Below are 19490 nucleotides of genomic sequence, written 5' to 3'. Positions count from 1 at the left end.
ATGTATGTTGCTCACTAATTATCTGGGGATTTGGAGACTTTGGGGGGTGAGCCCTGAACTCTGCTACCTACCTTTGGGGAGCCTCAGTTGCCGCGTCTGTGAAAGGGGGATAATACTGTCTACCTCCCAGGGCTGCTCTGAGGATCAACTAGGAGACAAGCAGGAGTGTTTCAGGCTCCTTCTTATTGATTCCACAGCCGGGCGATCAAGTCTGGGGCACAGTCGCAGCCTCCCAGCATGCAGCTCTAGGACGATCGCCGCTAAGGCTGACCGGGCGCCACCACGGCTCACCCTCACTGCAGCCCTGGTCAGACACCAGATGCTGACTCCCCCCCCACCCCGCGCCGCGCACTTCGCTTTGCCGAGGCTTTATTCGTCCGGCTCTAAAATGGAGGCATTTGCATCCAAGGCGCCTCGCGGAGGTGTGAGGACCTTGTAAAGTGCCAAGTTTATCATCGCTGTTTTTCAGCAAACCTTTATAAGCGCTCACTGCGTGGCTGTTACATATGCAATGAGGGTTTGACAAAAGCTTGGACCCACTGTGTGTGCTCGCCTATCAGCTGCACCCGACGGCCAGTCAGGGACCCGCACTGTGTGGTCCTACTGTGCACCGCGTCCAGGGAACATCACTAGCCAGGGGCCCCTAACAGCGGGGATGTGCAGGGGGTTCTAGGAACATGTATTCAGTTGAGTGCACAAGGGTATTCTGGGAAGAAAGCCCATAATTTTCATCAGATTACCAAAGGCATCTGAGCCCCCAAAAGGGAGACAAACGATCGTAACAAAATGTATACAATGGGATGCCAAGGGTTTGAAGGAGGGACCTGAGAAGGCTCCCAAGGGCATGGCCAGGCCCCAGGCTCCACAGAGAAACAGTAGGAAGCCCCAAACCTGACCACTTCTCTCCACCTCCCGGCCACCACCCTGGTTCAGCTCGCCCTCCCTGGCCTCCCGCTCCTGCCCTCACCCCTGCAGTCTGCTCTCCCTGCCACAGCCAAGGGGTGAGCTGAAAGCTGAGTCCAATCATGCCACTCCTCTACTCCAGACTCTGCATGGGTCTCCGAGGCCACCAGGCCTCCGCTCACGTGTCTGACCCGCCTCCTACTGCTCTACCCCTCCTCCCCATTCCAGAACCCTTGACGCTCAGCACGCTCCCTCCTCAGGGCCTTCGGCTCACCAGTGCCCTGGCCCCCTCCCCAGGCATGGGGTACTCTTCTCCCAGGTAAGTACCCAGGCTGCTCACGCCCTTCAAGGCTTGCCTCACATCTTACCTCCTCCTGTCTCCCTGGCCACCCTGTTTATAATTGTGAGCTGTGCCTCACACCCCCACTCCCAAGCCCCACTAACACACTATTTTATCTTGTTTATTACACCTTTCAGGTATTGATTCCAGGAAGGCGGACTGGGTCTGTTTCGATCGCTTGTGTATTCCAAGCCACCAGGACAGTGCTTGGCACACACTTCGCCCTCACTAAATACTGGTTGAGGGGCGCCTGGGTGGCTCAGTCGGTTAAGCATCCAACTTTGGCTCGGGTCATGATCTCGCGGTCTGTAAGTTCGAGCCCTGCATCGGTCTCTGTGCCGACAGCTTGGAGCCGGGAGCCGGCTTTGGGTTCTGTGTCTCCCTCTCTCTCTGACCCTCCCCCGCTCGTGCTCTGTCTCTGTCTCTCTCAAAAATAAATAAACATTATGGGGCGCCTGGGTGGCTCAGTCGGTTGGGTGTCCAACTTCGGCTTAGGCCGTGATCTCCTGGTCCGTGAGTTCGAGCCCCGCGTCGGGCTCTGTGCCAACAGCTCGGAGCCTGGAGCCTGCTTCGGATTCTGCGTTTCCCTCTCTCTCTGACCCTCCCCTGCTCATGCTCTGTCTCTGTCTCTCTCTCTCAAAATAAATAAACATTAAATAAATAAATAAATACTGGTTGAATGAGTGAATAAATAAGGAGACACATGAGCTGGGATTTTAAAGTTGAAACATTTCCTGGGTCACAAGGAAAGGGAAAGGCATTCCAAGCAACAGCAGCGGCACTGGGCAAAGGTCTGGAAAAGCTTGACGTGTTCGCGGACTGGCCAGAAGTTGGGTCTGACAAGAGGTAGGTGCCCAGGATGTGCGAGTTAACTACGGCTAAGGGTCTGAGGAGTTTGGACGTGACACGGAAGCAAAGTGTCACTGCCACTACTATGAGCCTCATCGTCTTTATCCCTGATGCTGGCCCTGGAGACAGTGCAGAATCTTATCGGTGGCCATACTATTAATTCTCTTTGGGGGGAAAAAATGGAATTGGAAAGAAATGCCAAGAATCAGTTATGTTTAAAGGTGCTCGGCCGCGTCTGTATTTCAGGGATCACAGATTCCTCTGCGGCCGGGATATTGGAATTCTTTCTGAACAGGGGTGATTTAGCAAGCGCCAGTATCCGCTGCATTAACAAGCGGCTGAGAGTGGTGGAGTTGGTTTCCAGGGCTCCCGAATGTTGGGGACCTAGACTTGCTGGTGTCAGGTCCCAGCAGAGAACAATCACTTTGGAGGGTTTCATAATGAGGCTGTGAAAACACTGTGTCTGGGGGCACGGCAGGGTTCCTAGAGCACTTTCACACACCTGAGTTCCTCCACCTCCCCCACCCTGCCTCCTCTCCCCCCCCCCCCAAGGCTCCTGTCGCACCCCAGGGACAATTTAGGAGGCAAGCCCATGCTCCAGGTTACTGGGGCCTCGCTCTGCGGGCAGCCTTAGCTGCCATTTATTATGCTCTCTGCGGGTGCTTATTGTGGGTGTCTGCAATAATGCTATGGTCAGTAATGCTATGCCCATTTTACAGAGGAGGAAACTGAGGCTCTGAATGCTGGGGCAAATTGCCTAATGGCCACAAAGTGTCTAAGTGGAGCTAATGCACATCTGTTGTTTGTGTCAGCTCAGCATCTATTCATTTCCTTCTGGTTACAGCACCTCGATCTTCCTCTGGGAAACCACCTCTCCTCCACTCCCCATCCACGCGGTGTGGGTGGAAACAGCACCCCCTTGGTGGACATGTGACCTAGGCCGGGCCAATCAGGGTATTCCATCTCCCTGGCCATGTGATCGGCTCAGGGCTAGGCGTGCGTCCCAAGCCAGGCCAACAGACTCAACTAAGGGATTGGCTGAATCGGCTGGAAAAGTCCCTGGGCCTCTTGCCCTGGAATTATTAGCTGATAGGAGCACAGAGCTACCAGGGAAGGAGTCATTGTTGTCAACTGATTAGGTTCACCCTTGTGAACATCCTTATATGTTCCATGGAGAGATCTGTCCAAGGGTGACAGCAACACGGGCAGCCGAATTGAGGACAGAAAGAGACCACATAGAAACTAGATCCTCTTAACCGTGTTTAATCCCCCGTATCCAGCCATGCCTGAAGCCAGCCCTACATTGGACTTTTTAGTCACATTTTTTTCTTAACTGGAGCCAGTTTGAAGTGGAGGGGTGGGGAGGCGAGAGAGAGAGAGAGAGAGAGGGAGAGAGAAAGATTTACCCCTGAGGGAATTCTGGGTGGCACAATGGTAGAGCCAATACTCAGGGCTGTCTAAATCCCAGGTCTCACCTAGGGCTCAGAGAAGTGTTTAGTTAGAGGATTCAAATGACACCTGAAGGAATGTGCCCGATGATGACCCACAGTAAGAGATGATCCAAATGTATCTCAGAGTACGAAACTCCTATTCTCCCTTCAAAACCCAGCCCAGTACCAACTCCTCCGTTCCCCTAGGGATTCTGTTCTTTATGTCCCCATGTTGTATAGTCGTGAGCCCTTAATGCATATTACTTAAATGGAAGAGTATAGGTCTGAGCTTCCTTTGTACTGTTCTTGCTAACATAACAGGTGACCTCCTATCCTCAAAACAGGAACCCAAAACGCTCTGCATGCAGGAGGCTACAAAAGAAGCCTAAAGCAACGGCTGATACTGCCCCCTAGGGGTGGAACGAAATACGGCAAGGCACCGCAACAAAGATTTGAGTTTCTCATGCCCTGGGGAGACGGGGTAACAAAATCACAAGCTACACACACACCAGATGGACAATCAAAGGAAGAGTTTGGGTTATTTCTCAAACACCTTGGACTTACATTTATCACGTCACTAACCTGCTATGTACCATTCCTGATTGGTACCAATCATACGGTACCAATACGCACCCGGAGATTTTATCCTTGGTTCCAGGGTTTGTAGAACGTTAGGGCAGATCCAGAATCCAGGATTTCCTCCAGGACTCCAGGACACAATAAGTTGTATCTTTGTAAAAATGCTTTCCTTACATGCCTATCTAAATAAATATCCCCGTACGTATCTGCTAGAAAATAATGAACATGTCTTTTTAATTCTCCGAGAAGTGTTCTCGTAAGACTGCAACGTGTATCATAAACTGTCTTTCAGGCCGGCAAATACAGGTTTTCTCTTTTTAATCTTGAGTGAGTTTACTTTAAAAAGGAAACTTTATATTAATGCCATAAACGGAAAATCAGTATCACTTGCCATAAATAGAAGGCAGACATAAATACGGACCTACTAAAATAGCACATGGTTTACGAGCCACCTACAGAGCCGTGGAAGCATACAAGCCACACGCTGGGAATCTCCCCACAGCCCTGCAAGGTGGACGGCACTGACCTCATTTTACAAATTCATTTGCTCGCTCAATATTTATCGAACGCCTATTCTGGAGACACACAGTGAGCACATCAAAGTCTCTGCTGTTACATTCTAATGAGAGGAGACAAGCAATAAAAAAAAAAGAAAGAAAGAAAGAAATAGGTAGTGTGTCGGATGGTGCTAAGCTAAGTGCTGTGGAGAGTGAAAGGCAGAGAAGGGCAGGCGAATGGGGGAGGGGGCCGGGGGGGGGGGAAGGTGCTATTTTAGCCAGGGGGCCAGAGAAGGCCTCTGGCCAGGCAACCTTCAAGAGAAGGCTGAAGGGAGTGAAAGAGAAAGTGTGGGGAATCTGGACAAAGGGGTTTTCCAGGTGTCAGGAACAGCAGGTGCAAAGGCCCTGAGGTGGGAGCGGGATGGCATGTTTGAGGGCACCTAGGTTTTAAGGGAGCCAGGATGGGCTGAGGCTGCTCCCACCCTCCTTCCTCGGGAGAGCTCTGGAGGGGGCTGAGGCTGGCGGTACCTCTGGACGCATCAAGGGAAGAAAAGAGGCCTCCCTGCTTTCGCACTCCTGGGCTTGTGCTGAACTGACTCGGGCAGCTGTTAGCCGTGAGAGCCTCCCAGTCAGGAAGGACAGGCCCCTTGGCCTGCTGGGAGGAGACAGGCAGCCTAGCCGGGATCTTCTCTTCTCCAATCCCTGCTGCCACCACTCGATTTGCTTCGGAGAACTTTTCCTTCTAAGGGAATGAACCTCCCACACGGTCCATCCATCCCCGGCTTGGGTTGCGAGAAGGGACGCTCACCGCTCAGGCAGAAGCAGCCCCCAACCCCCTGAAGAGGGGGGAGCTCTCAGGGGCCCCTTCCTATTTACTCAACAAATATTTCTTGTGCTTCTCCTACGGGTTGAACACTGCGCGCCAGAGACAGACAGAGACGAAAGGGGTCTGGCTTCACCACCCTCCCCGACCTCATGCCCACCTCCCTTGCCCCCCACCTCCGCCTAATAGTCCTTCTGGCAGTTTCTCAGAAGCCAAGCTCCTGCTAGAAGCTTTCCTCCTTGCTTGTGGGCGTGTGTGGCCCTTCCTGGCCTCTCCTGACTGCCAGGCCTTCGAGGGTAGGGCCCGTGCCCACACTCACCGTTGTACCTCTCAGCCCCAGACCAGTGCCTGGCACCCACGAGGAGCTCGCAGAGTGTGGTGGGAAGGAAGGAACAGAAAGAAAAGAAGGAAAGGGAAGCAGGAAGGCAAGATCCCTGTCCCAGAACTTAGCGGGGCGGCCACTGAAACGCCAACTGCTTGAATGCCGTGGGGTAAGTGCCACAAAGGGGAGGCACAGATGCCAGGGGCCGGTGGGTAGAGTGAGGAATGCCTGGCATCACTCGGGGCTGGGCAGGCTCTACAGAGGAGAGGGTACAGCACTGAATGGTAGGTGGATGGGGGAGGGCAGGAGAGGGCCAGGAAGGGCATCCAGGCAGGAAACAGGGAGCTTATCTTGGGGTTGGGATGGAGAGCGCTCAGAGCACCTTGGTTTGATCCCAGGGGGTCTGACATTCCAGGTCTGCTTCAGGCTGGTGAAGGGCAAAGCCCACAGTACCCGTGACAGGTGCTGGCAGGGGGTGGGGAGGGGGAGGGGGAAGTGGGCAGGGCAACCTCATGCTCAAGCCTGGGGCAGCACAGTGGGCTGGGAGGCCCAAATTCCATGTCCCCCCACATGCTACAGTTAAAAGTTTTGGAATATAGGGGCACTTGGGTGGTTCAGTCGGTGAAGCGTCCGACTTCGGCTCAGGTCACGATCTCACGGTCCGTGAGTTCGAGCCCCGCGTCGGGCTCTGTGCTGACAGCTCGGAGCCTGGAGCCTGCCTCCGATTCTGTGTCTCCCTCTCTCTCTGCCCCTCCCTGACACATCCCTCCCCGCCTCAAAAAATAAACATTAAACATTTTTTTTTTTAAGTTCTGGAATATAAAGGAAGCAGTTCGTGTTAGCTCCCTCCCCCCATCCCCTCCCCGACCACGCGGAAGTGTGATCAGTTTCTTCCTTGTCTCTCTCCCCATGTCCCCCCTCCTTCCGTTCCTCAGGTTTGCATCTTTCAGGCTTACCGAGCACCTCCCAGCCCCGGCCAGGACAAGTCCCCTTGCCTTACAGACCTGACAGTGTAGTGAGGGGGGCCGATCCTCAACAAATGAGCCCACCACCAAATGTACGCTGTCTACCATTTCAGTCACCTTGAGCTTTACAGGGGACACGGGACTACGGCAGGGAGGTCAGCTGAGGCCTCAAGGGGGAGGCAACACAGAACCCAAATATGAGGGACAAACAAGTTAATTTGGGGAGGGGGGAGATGGGAGTGTGCTCCAAGCAAAGTGGACACACACGTGATGGCCATGTGACAAGAAGGCACAAAGAGCAGGAGGGACAAGGAAGCTCTGAGGCGCTGGACCCAGGGGAAGGGGAGCAGAGGATGACACAGGGCCGAGGGGCCGGACCACCAAAGCCACGGGGCCCACAGCAAGGAGTTTTGCCCTCGACCCCGGGCCACTGGGGAGCCACATCGGGTTACTGGGGCAGAGGGGGCGACATCGGAATGAGAGGTTGGAGGTGGCCGAGAGCAGGTGCCGGGAGCAGGTAGGAGGCTGCGGTGGGGGTTCACACAAGAGGTGTCAGCAACATGGAGGACGTCAGGGGAAGATGTTTTCAAGGGGAAAGGTACGGGACTTGGCGATGGGCTGGAAAAAGGATGGCGGGGAGGGGAAGGTATCGAAGGCTCTGCAGTTTCCGGCCTGTGTGATGGGAAGGGCGGCGCCGTCATTCTTGGGGAGGTGAAAGCTGGAGGGCAGAAGGGCTGACTTTGGCTTGGGGCAGCTGTGTGGAGACGCTGAGGACCCAAGAGGAGCCACTCATGGGCTGGCAGTTGGGTATAAGGGTTTGGGGCTCAAGGCTTCATGGCACAGCGAAGATGCCCCTTCGTCCCTGCTCCCCACCCCACCCCCATCCCGGGAAGGGTTACGCCCTCCCTCAGCGGTGTCCCTGACGCCTCCTCATGGACTGCTCTCTGTCGCAGCCCTTATCCAAGCCGCTGTGGACGCAGCCCAGATGACTCATTCACATCCAGGTACGGGGACCGGTGATGGCTAGCAGCTCACGGCTGGTCCCTTCCCAGGAAAAAAGCCGGGTTATGCTGGGCTGATGCCAAGGGTCCATAGACCCAGGCTCCTCACTTGAACTGGGGACTCTCTGAAGCACCACCCATCCCCAGAGCTCCCTGTGGGATTACCTAGGACTGCATCACCATTCGACCCCTCCCTCTGCTCAGCCCCACGTCCCTCGTTGCCCACAGGTGCTGTTCCAGAGAACTCTCCCCAGCCAGCCTCCTGCCACACATCTTCCCTCCCAGAGTCCGCTCTCCGGGGGACCAAGACAGCGCATCTCTCCTCCCGGGGCTGAGGGTTGTTACATCAGAGGACGTGGATAAATGCATTTTGGATGATATGGACAATCATGACTCAGCCAGGACTCCTGCCCACACGGTCCCGAATGAAAGTCAGGCAGACCCGAGTCCCCAAAAGCATGATGGATTCCTCGCACCACAGGACCCAATTTTTAATTCTCAAGTATGGTGGCCATGGGGGTGTGCGACATAGGCCCCTCAGTCCTGGGTCTTCGTTCCGCGGCTGAGCGGCCAAGAGGGATGGTCGGGACTCGGCTGTGGAGCCGGATGCCTGGGTAGGAATCCCATCCTGCTTGTGCGAGTGGGAAATGGTATTCGTGGCTGAGTTTCCTCGGCCGTCAAACTGGGATGATGGGCTAGTGGCATAGTTCATACCAGCCAAAAAGTGGAAGCAAGCCGGCTTGTCCTTCAAGGGATGAATGGAGAGACAGCAGGTGCGGGATAGCCCTACCACCTCACGTGCTCAGGTCCCCGAAAGGATCCGAGGTACTGAAACGTACCCCAGCATGGATGGACCCCGAAAACATTATGCTTCGTGAAAGGAGCCACACGTGTATATGAAACGTCCAGAAGAGGCCAACCCATAGAGACCGAAAGTAGGTCAATAGTCACCAGGGCCTGGGGGAAGCAGGCAGAGGGAGTCACCGCTAACAGGTACAGGGTTTCTATCTGGGGTGACAGACGTGCTTTGGAATTCGGTAGTGGTGAGGCCCTCACGGCACTATGAATAGGCTCGCCACCACCGAAGTATACACTTCAAAATGGTAAATTCTGTGGCATGGGAATTCGATCTCGATAAAAAAAAAAAACAAAACACCAGAAATGGGCACGGCGATTAAAAGCAGCCACCTTACGAACATAAACTGTTCAGGATTCGGCCTGGCTTATAACACGTGCTCGATAACATTAGCAGTTGAGACGACGTTCATGAGACGTCTTCAGAAGTTTCTAGCTCTGACGGCACAACATCTGAACTCACGGTGGACCCCAGCCCCAGCTCCCCGAGCTAACCCCGAAGGCGTCCTATACCCCAGTCCACACCCACCTGAAATCCACGCAAAGGAAAGATGACGTAACTCTTTTAAGGACACAACTTTCCCTTTCCCGCGTGGGCTGTGGCGGAGCTAAACTCTTTCTGGGGAGAGCAGCTGGGTGTAGGATCTGGTCTGCCTCCAGAGAGGGGCTGCTATCGCACCCTCAGAACAGGCGCCGGGCTGGTGACAATCACAAACCCTTGGACGCATTGTCGCGGGGCGGGGGGAGGAGGGGGGCGGGGGGGGGGGAGGGCAGGCAAGGAACGCTGGCAGGCCGGTGGCGGAGTAAGAGGCCCGCTGATAGAGGAGTTGGTCTGCTCTAATAAAAATAGCGTTTTTATAATGTCTCGGCCGGTGTGTTTGTCAAAAGGGGATGGCTTCAAGCTGGTGAGGAAGTCTAGGAATAGAAACTGGCTGGCAGGGAAGAAGCCAGGCTTGCAGGCTGCAGGAGAGAGGGGAATTCATCTGTGCAGGAGGAAAGGAAGGGGCGGGGAGTGTCTGTTGCAGCCCCTAAAGGAACCCGTGTCCCCATCCCCAAGGCGGGTTCTAAGAGTGGAACAGCAGCCCACAGATTCCACGGTCTCTCGGCTTCCTCCCCGCTCCCGACAACCCACGGCCCGCCACACAGATCTCGGTGGCTCCCTTCGTTAAAACCCGCGGAGGCTGGCAAGTCAGATGGAGGCCTATGGGGGGGCAGTATGACCGAAACAAGACCGGACAGAATCCCACATGGCCTCCATCTACTCAGACCCAGCCATGTCACTCCTAGGAAGCCTCCGGAAAGACACAGGTGTCCGAGGAGGAATGTACAAAACGCTAAAGCCCTCCCACTGGAAAACTGGCTGAATAACCCACAGTCTGGCCATAGCATACTGTAACAACAACAACAAAAAAAGACCTAGGTTTATTTGTAACACCAAGAATGGAACTCTCCCAGACACAGTTCAGGAAGGATGGGCAGGTTACGAGATACAAAAGCACAGCGCTGAAGAACCCATTCATGATGGCACCATTTCGTTAAAATACATACACTCACAAAATACGACATGTAGTTTTTACAGATATCCTTGGGTATACAGAGGCACAAAGAAAGGTCTGGAAGGATGCACGCATGCCAAGCTCCTGACAGCAGGGACAGTCGAGGGGGAGGCCGGGAGTAGGGAGGGGTGGGAATTGGCAAAAGGGATGTGAGCCTTATCTAGAAGGCTGAAAATAATTTTCTTAAGGAACTTGTTTTCAAGCATTATTTGTGTAACTAATGACCTCCACCCACCCTACTTCCCTTCTCAAAAAAGAAAAAAAAAGCAAAAACAAATCAATGGTTCCATATTCCAGACGGAGGAAGCTTGACATGGCTTTCCCCTTGAATTCCAGATTCTCATATCCAGCTGCCTGCTCAAGGTCTTAACAGGTTTTAAGCTGAATTCCTGGTCTTCCCCCTAAAAGCTGCTGCCACTCCTTCCCATTTCAGGAATTAACCAATCTTTTTTTTTTTTTTTTAATTTTTTTTTAATATTTATTTTTGAGAGAGAGAGAGAGAGAGTAGAGAGAGACAGGGCAGGAGCGGGGGGGGGGGGGGGGGCAGAGAGAGAGGGAGACACAGAATCCAAAGCAGGTTCCGGGCTCTGAGCTGTCAGCACAGAGTCCGACGTGGGGCTCGAACCCACGAGCTGTGAGATCATGACCTGAGCCGAAGTCGGACGCTCCACCGATGGAGCCACCCAGGCGCCCCAGGAATTAACCAATCTTTTCCTTCTGGTTGCTCAAAACAGAAACGTAAAAGCCCTTCTTGATTCTTCTCTTTCTCTCCCACCCATAGCCGATCCAGCAACAAATCCACGTGGCTCTCCCTTCAGAGGGCTCAGGATCTAGCCCCTTCACCGCTGCCCCCAATCCCAGCCACCATCACCACCACGTCCTGCTGAGGTCAGGTCTGTTTGGTTCTGGCCCTATTCTGCTCAAAATGCTCCTCCTCATTCAGACAAAAGCCCAGGTCCTTATAAAAGGCCACAAAGCCCTACACAATCTGGGCTTTACCCCTCTGTCCGTGCCTCCCACCTCCCTCCTCCCAGCCACGCAGCCTCCTCCCTCGGGAATTCTGTCCTAGCTCTCGTCCCCTCACTGCCTTCAGGATCTGCCCCCTTCTCAGAGAGGCCTTCCTGAGGACTCCCACCCAGCACTCCCCGCCCTCTTTCCTGGCTTTCTTTTTTTCTCTGACACCCTTCCTATTTGACTTACTCATTTGCTTAGTGTCTGCCTCCAGCCACCAGGGCTAAAGCTCCACAGGGGTGTGGACTTGTGTCTGCTTCTTCACTGCACAATCGACCGGACCCAGGACAGTGCCTGGGACACAGCAGGTACTTGACACATATTTGCTAAGGCGATGTAGGAATGAGCAAACAAAGGTTTCTCCATTGGCCCCAGTCACCCCCTTGGCTCCCAGTACATATTCCTGGCTTCGAGCACAATTAACTGCTGGCTGGTCCCTCAGACTCCTGCATACGCTCGCGTGTTTGCACCAGCTCTCGCCTGACTGTTACCCCAACCCTCCTCTCCATTCATTATTCCGGGTTCAATGTCACTTCCTCCTTGAAACCCTGGCCAACCCCCTTCCCCCATGCTATCCCATTGGCTCAGTTACAGGCTTTCTCCGCTGGACTCCTGTAGTTTCTCGTTGCTCCAGAGTTCATCAACTGCTACCATTTATAGAATCAATGACTCTGTGCTGGCCACATGCAGTTTACACGTATTATCTCATCGAATCATTTTAACAGCCGATAAAGTAGGTTTTGGTACAATCTCCATTTTACAGCTATGGAAGCTGAGGCACAGAGAGTCACCAGCCCAAAAGTGACCCACCTGGAATCTGAACCTAGCTCTACTGAACTCCAAAGTCCGTGTTTATACTCTTCAGCATGAGGTCCCCACCGTGGCTGCTGAGTGAGTCACTGAAGAAACAGGCAAACGAACCAATCAAGGGTCTCAGAGCCCTGAGCTGGGGCTGGACCACGGTGATGGCACAAGGTGGCTCTTGACGCTGGCCGGCCCTTACCGACACCACCATAGAAGCTGTCCCGGGACAATGTGGCCCAGGGCGAGGAGCACGTTACGTTGACATGAGCATGTGCATCAGACAAAACCAGGATCCAGTCCTGGTCCCTCTACTTACTAGCCATGTGACTTTGGATCTCTCTTTCATTTGTAAAACGCGCAGAGGGACTCTGGACGTTACCCTGCCCCGTGATCACAGGTGACAGCACTGAGACTCCCACGGGCCACGTCCAGACGGTACGACCCCACCGCTAACTGCAGGCGTCTGGACCGGGAGCGGGTGCCTGACCCAAGTAGGGCCGATAATCCTGGAGAATTGGGACTGACAGGTTCAGGGAAGGTCTGACAGCTCTCTTAAAGGCAGGAAAGTGAACGTGGGTGTTGCTTTGTGGGACCGCTTTCTGCCAGGTGATCTGAGTACGAGAGAAAGCTGCTTTGTACCAAATGACAAGAATCACAGATGCCCACAGATGTAAAGATAAGAGTCATTGAGAGAGGATTTTCTGGGACCCTAGAAGGTCGCAGGCACTGGTTCACCATTCTCGACACCCAGGCACATCCCTGCCCTTGGCTTCTGTGAGTTCAGCGCCCACGCTGGAGAGTCTCGTAATGAAGTAACACAGTGCTCTGCTAAAGCTAGATTGAGTTTTGTTGTTGTCGTTGTTGTTGTTTTTTAACTGAGTCCTAAGTAATACAAATACTCACCTGGCAGACTTGTTATAAGAAATGAAAGTAATATATGAAAAGCACTTACCTCAGTGCCTGGCTTGTGGCACATAAGACCCCATACGTGGTTGCTAATATGATTATTAAAATCAAGCCACAAGGACATACGATTACAGGAACTGGACAAATGAATCAACTTGCACAGTCCTCTAAATTACTCTTCCCCTCAAGGGTGGCATGCCATGGCGTTCTGTCCTCGGTCCTATCCCAGGCTGTGATTTTATCAATGGCTGGGTCTGGCTGTTGAAGGCTGTTTATTAAGTCTGCAGATGACATTCGGCTGGGAGGCGCACGGAATCAACTGGATGACAGGATCTGGCTTCAGATCAATTTCTACAGCCTAGAGATGGATCAAGAACAGCTTGATAGAATGCATCATGGCCAAGGTAAAGGTCCTACACAAGGAGAGGCACTGGGGGAGAAGCCTGGCTTGAGAAAAGTTCACGAGACAAAGACGGACTTTTAGCTAATGTGCCCAGTATGAGCGAACAGTGTGGTGTGGCTGCCAAAAACAACCCCCCGCCCCCACAGCACACACAATCCATGTGTTACAAATTTCGTCAGAATAAGAGGAAGGGAACCAACGTGTTTTAGCACCTACTGTGTGCCAGGCCCCGCGTGAAACTCCTGATGTACTATTTCCGTGGGCAGTCTCACCAACCTAAGAGGTGGGTATTATGATCATTACTCCCGTTCGACAGGCAGGGAAGCTGAGGTTTAGAGAAGCGAATGGACTTGAACAATGGAGTAGAGGGCAGGGTTGGCATCTGAACCCAGTTCTTATCAGGAAGTGCACTCCATCCCTACATTCTACATGGATCAGCCCATAGTTGGAACCAACTGTTTGGTTCCAACACAGTGTATTTTTAGAGAAAGATGAACCTGTTCAGATGAGGGTGGCCAGGAAGGTGAAACCTGTAACAAGAGGTCACCTGGGGATCGAATCGAGTCGGCAAGACCAAGAGCAAGCACACATGTCAGCCTCTCCTGCCCAAGCCCACAGAAATGACACCACGTGAAATCCGTAAGAGCCTGGGAAGATAAGGAGGGGTGCCCCTGGCAGACGAAAAAGGTCAAGATACCCCTGAGAAATGGATGGCAGACGGAACTGGATTAACGCAGAAGACACACGGGCCACATCAGAAGAACTGTTGCAAGAGGGGAAGGCAATCTTGGGCTCCTTCAAACCAAGAGGCAACACATTCTCCAGGGAGAGAAGAGGGCCCGAGGTCAACGTTCAAAGACACGGACTATGCACTTTTTTATTTTTCTCTATTTTAGACAGCAAGCAGAGGAGAGGGGCAGAGGGAGAAAGAGAGAGAATCTTACTCAGGCTCCGCGCTCAGTGCAGAGCCCAACAGGGGCTTGAGCTCATGACCCTGGGATCATGATCCGTGCCGAAATCAAGAGTCGGACGCTCAACTGGCTGAGCCACCCAGGAGCCCTGGAGTGCAAATTCTTGTGGGGTCACTAAGAGGTGGCTCTTTGCTCCACTTAGCTTGGGGGATCCGTGACGGTGAGTCTCTGGAACAGAAAAGCAGGGCATATCCAGCAGGAAGAGGAAGATCCCGTGCCCACAAGACAACAAACAATTGGCACCACCCTTCTTGCAGCAAGCCCCGCCCCTCTGACGCAGTCACTGGCTGCCTAGAAAGAAATGCATCCACAGAGAAGAAAACGAGCTCACAGAACACAGAAGAGCACACATTCACAAATCACCGGACATTCCAGGAAAACCCATGCCATCAGAGAGGGGGGCCAACTCAACTAACAGGAGGACCAACAACCAAAGAAATAGAGACGACGATGCAGAGACATTTAAGATGCATTTAATATTCTCAGAGGGATAACGGGGGACATTGTCTCCATCAGATAAGTACAACCTCATACGGAGAAGAATTAATTAGGAATCACGAGTGAAAGATGTAATCACCAAAATAAAAAGATCAAAAGACAGTGAACAGCAGACGAGATACAGATACAGAGAACACTCCTGAGCTGGAAGATCGGGGAGAGGCATTTACCCAAAACACAGGAGTAAGGACGAAGAATACCGACAAAAATTAAAAGGTTGCGAATAGCCACTATTGGCAAGGTTGGAGGCATTCTCCAATATTTTTGGTAGGAGTGTAAATTAGGTTTTTCTTATGAGGCTATTTCTAGATTTCCTGCCACTTGAGCCAAAGAAATCCCTGTTGTTAAGGCAAGGGTCAGCCAATTCCAACCTATAGGCCAAATCTGGCCTGCCACCTACCTTTGTAAATAAAGTTTTATTGGAACACAGCCACACCCATTCGTTTACATACTGAATATGGCTGTCTCCATGCTAGAATGACAGAGCTGAGTAGTTGTGACAGAGACAGTGTGGCCCTCGAAGCCTAAAATATATATTACCTGGCCTTTTACAGAAAAAGCTTGCTGACCCCTGATTTAGGCAATAGTTAGGTTTTCTGTTACATGCAGCTGAATACACTCCCAACTGCAACAATGAGTCGAATTGTACAAATAGAGTGAAGTCCAAAAAGTCCAAAAAGATGAACATTCCACTGATAACTGGTTATTTCTAGGGAGAAGAGTGAGATTGGGGTAAATTTCAAGGGGAATTTTCATTCAGTGCCTGAACTTGGAATTTTTACAAAGACACTCAAATTACTTGGCAATTTAATTTTTCTTTATTGAAAAATTTTTTTTATATGTTTGTATTTCTTTTTGAGACAGAGAGAGACAGAGCATGAGCAGGGGAGGGGAAGAGAGAGAGGGAGACACAGATTCTGAAACAGGCTCCGGGCTCCGAGCTGTCAGCACAGAGCCCGATGCGGGGCTCGAACTCACAGACTGTGAGATCACGACCTGAGCCAAAGTCAGACGCCCAACCAACTGAGCCACCCAGGTGCCCCGCAATTTAATTTTTCTAATAAAAGAACAATTGAGGGGTGCCTGGGTGGCTCAGTTGGTTATCCGACTCTTTTTTTTTTTTAAGCTTCCAACTCTTGATTTCAGCTCAGGTCATGATCTTGCAGTTTGTGAGTTTGAGCCCCGAGCTGGGCTCTGTGCCGACAGTACGGAGCCTGCTTGGGATTCTCTGTCTCTCCCTCTCTCTCTGCACCTCCCCCACTCATGTTCTCTCTCTCTCTCTCTCTCTCTCTCTCTCTCAAAACAAATAAACTTAAAAAAAAAAGAACAATTGAATTATACTGCACTTAAAAAGAGATGAATCTCACAAATCTTCTTAAACCTAAAAAGACGTAAAATAAGTATTTACTCTGTGATTCCATTTTTACGAAGTTAAATACAGGCAAAATTTATCTATGAGTCAAGACAGTGGATGTGGATAATACCCTTGGAGAGGTTCATGAACAGGGAGTTGGCATGAAGCTGCTAGGAATGTTCTATCTTTTGATGGAAATCCTTAAAACTGTGTATTTAAGATTTTGTACTTTGTCACTGCTAGGAATTTACCCAAGGGATACAGGAGTACTGATGCATAGGGACACTTGTACCCCAATGTTTATAGCAGCACTCTCAACAATAGCCAAATTGTGGAAAGAGCCTAAATGTCCATCAACTGATGAATGGATAAAGAAATTGTGGTTTAATACACAATGGAATACTACATGGCAATGAGAAAGAATGAAATATGGCCTTTTGTAGCAACGTGGATGGAACTGGAGAATGTTATGCTAAGTGAAATAAGTCATATAGAGAAAGACAGATACCATGTTTTCACTCTTCTGTGGGTCCTGAGAAACTTAACAGAAGACCATGGGGGAGGGGAAGGGGGAAAAAATTATAGAGTGAAGGAGGCAAACCATAAGAGACTCTTAAAAACTGAGAATGAACTGAGGGTTGATGGGGAGTGGGAGGGAGGGGAAAGTGGGTGATGGGCATCGAGGAGGGCACCTGCTGGGAGGAGCACTGGCTGTTGTATGGAAACCAATTTGACAATAAATTTCATATTAAAAAAATAAATTAAAAAAATAAAATTAAGAAAATGCTAAAAAAAAAAAGGGTATGCACTTTGTTGTATGTAAGTTATATCTCAATAAATAAAAAGCCAAAAAGAAGAATGGAAGGTAGGCATTTCTAATTGTCCCATAGCATGACGCTAATTCCGAAATATATGTAGGTGCACACAAAAAAGCCAGAAGGAAACATGAAAACAAGTAATAGTGATTATCTAGATGGTAGGATAACGACAGATGGGTGTACCTTTCCGTATTTTCCTTTTTTCTTTTTTTTTAAGCTTATTTACTATTTACTTTGAGAGAGAGAGCAAGAATGCGGGACGGGAAGGGGGAGAGAGAGAGGGAGAGAGAATTCCAAGCAGGCTCCTCACTGTGAGCATGGAGCCCGATGCAGGGCCAAAATCCATGAACCGCGAGACCATGACCTGAGCCAAAACCAAGAGTCAGGTGCTTAACTGACTGAGCCACCCAGACGCCCCACCTTTCTGTATTTTCTAACTTCTCTGCAATCAGCGTTCCTTAGTTCTGGAATCAGACAGAGATGAAGAACATCTAACGCAGGCCCTACCAAGGGGGTAGGACCACACGGGCCCCGCCTCCCTCACTTCCCTTGCTGACGGCACAGGAGGACAGGACCTCCCCCACCCCCAGCCGGACCCGCACACCTAAACGTGCTGCTATGGCTCCAAGGATGCCCTACTCCCTAATTCTCTTTTAACAACCCCACGAGGTGGTAGCCCAACTTTCAGTTCCATTCTGCAGGTGAGAAAACTGAGGCACGGAAAAACATAACGGAAGCATATAATTGCCAAAGGCCACACAGCTAGAACCGGGAGGCAAGCCCTAGCAGTCTGAGCTGGACCTCTGCCCCCTGAGGGGTCCCCGACCACCCCCTCTGCCATTCATGAGCCAACCACCGTCCAGGGGGTCAACAAAGCACGAGCAGCCCTGAGAATATTTTTTGAAAGAGTGTAGGTTTCTGTGTCAAAAAAAAGAAAAAGGAAAGAAATGGAGAACTTCAATGAACTTCCTTATATTTATTTCAGTTTTGTTTTGAATCATCCAGTGGGGGCAGGGAGGGGCACACACTCCCTTCACTGGCCTCTGATTGGAAGCCAGCTGTCGTTAACTGCACTTGGGGGCACAGGGAGTGAGTATCAATGTCAGCTTGGTCGGTGAGGAAACTGAGGTTTTCATGACCTGGCAGTTACCGCCCCTGCTTTCCCGTTCACCTGCCCAGTCCCGTGGTCCCAGCAGGACGGACAGGGGTCCTCGAGGGTCACTCTGAACTGGCAGTAGGGGCCGTGGGGAGAAGCGGGAAAGCAGCCTGTATGAGAGCCACTTGGTGACCCAAGTGGGGCTGGGCTTTGTGCATTCATCTCTCTCAACCTCACTGAGTCCTCAGATGAGGGAGGAGGGAGTGAAGATGCCCATTTTACAGGTAAAGAAACCGACCCTTGCTCTCGGGTCCTCACTTCCAAGATGACCAAGGAAAGAAAGAACAATGGCCATGCCCAAAAGGGCCACAGCCACGTGCAGCCTATTTGCTGTGCCAAATGTGCCCCACCGGTGTCCTAGCACAAGGCCACCAAGAAGCCCGGGGGGCTCCGTCCGTTAAGGGTCCAACTCTTGATTTCAGCTCAGGTCACGATCTCACAGTTTGTGAGTTCAAGCCCCGCGTTGGGCTCTGCGCTGACAGAGTGGAGCCTGCTTGGGGTTGTCTCTTTCCCTCTCTCCCTGCTCATGCACGTGCTCTCTCACTCTCTCTCAAAATAAATAAAGTTCAAAAAAAAAAAAAAGAAGTCTGGGATTTGAAACGTGGCAGAGGCCACACTTCTCAGGGACGTTTCCAAAGTGAGTGTCTTGGGTGCCTGTGTGCTTCCCAGGCTGCACGTGAAACCCCATTCATGCCTGAGCTGCGCCGTTTCTGGCAAGGCGGTCCAGAACCGCTCTGGCACGGCCCAGGAGGACCGAACACCCCCACCCCAACTTAGACCTGCGGGTGCTGCCCCATGACCTTCACCAAAGCCCAGCTAAGGAGCTAGGTCCTAGAGGACTAAAGAAAAACTGCCCTAGGGGTGCCTGGGTGGCGCAGTCGGTTAAGCGTCCGGCTTCAGCCAGGTCACCATCTCGCGGTCCGTGAGTTCGAGCCCCGCGTCGGGCTCTGGGCTGATGGCTTGGAGCCTGGAGCCTGTTTCCGATTCCGTGTCTCCCTCTCTCTCTGCCCCTCCCCCGTTCATGCTCTGTCTCTCTCTGTCCCAAAAATAAATAAACGTTGAAAAAAAAAATAAAAAAAAAAAAAAAGAAAACTGCCCTCTAGGAAAAAATAAAGTGGACTCAATGCCTTTCAAAAAAAAAAGAAAGAAAAGAAAAGAAAGGAAAATTGAGCCTTGGAACGGTCACAGGATGCCTGAGGTCCCCCAGGGTGACACACATACTCTCCGCTTTCCATGGTGCACAGGACGTGGAGTGTCCGTTCAGCCCTGGACTCGCGGCGTTAACCGGGGCGGGTTTGCCTGGGAACCCAGGTGCCCTCGCTTGCAAGATGAGGATCACGTTGCATTCCTCACAGGGTATCCTGAGGGTTTAACAACTGCAGTATTTCGTCAGCCTCACCGCCTACACGACAAGGTGGCTGTGCGCTGGACAGCTATTGTCTTCTGCCT

At 51.7% G+C, this 19490-nt stretch overlaps 1 protein-coding gene across 1 annotated transcript in view; it reads right to left on the bottom strand.

The window, feature by feature from the left end:
* The window catches only part of KATNIP (katanin interacting protein), a 194434-nt gene that overhangs the window by 147727 nt on the left and 27217 nt on the right, over positions 1 to 19490 (bottom strand). The window lies entirely within an intron of this gene.

Source organism: Acinonyx jubatus, chromosome E3 (assembly GCF_027475565.1).
Source record: "Acinonyx jubatus isolate Ajub_Pintada_27869175 chromosome E3, VMU_Ajub_asm_v1.0, whole genome shotgun sequence".
Lineage (NCBI taxonomy): Eukaryota > Metazoa > Chordata > Mammalia > Carnivora > Felidae > Acinonyx > Acinonyx jubatus.
This window is presented reverse-complemented; position numbering and strand designations above follow the sequence as displayed.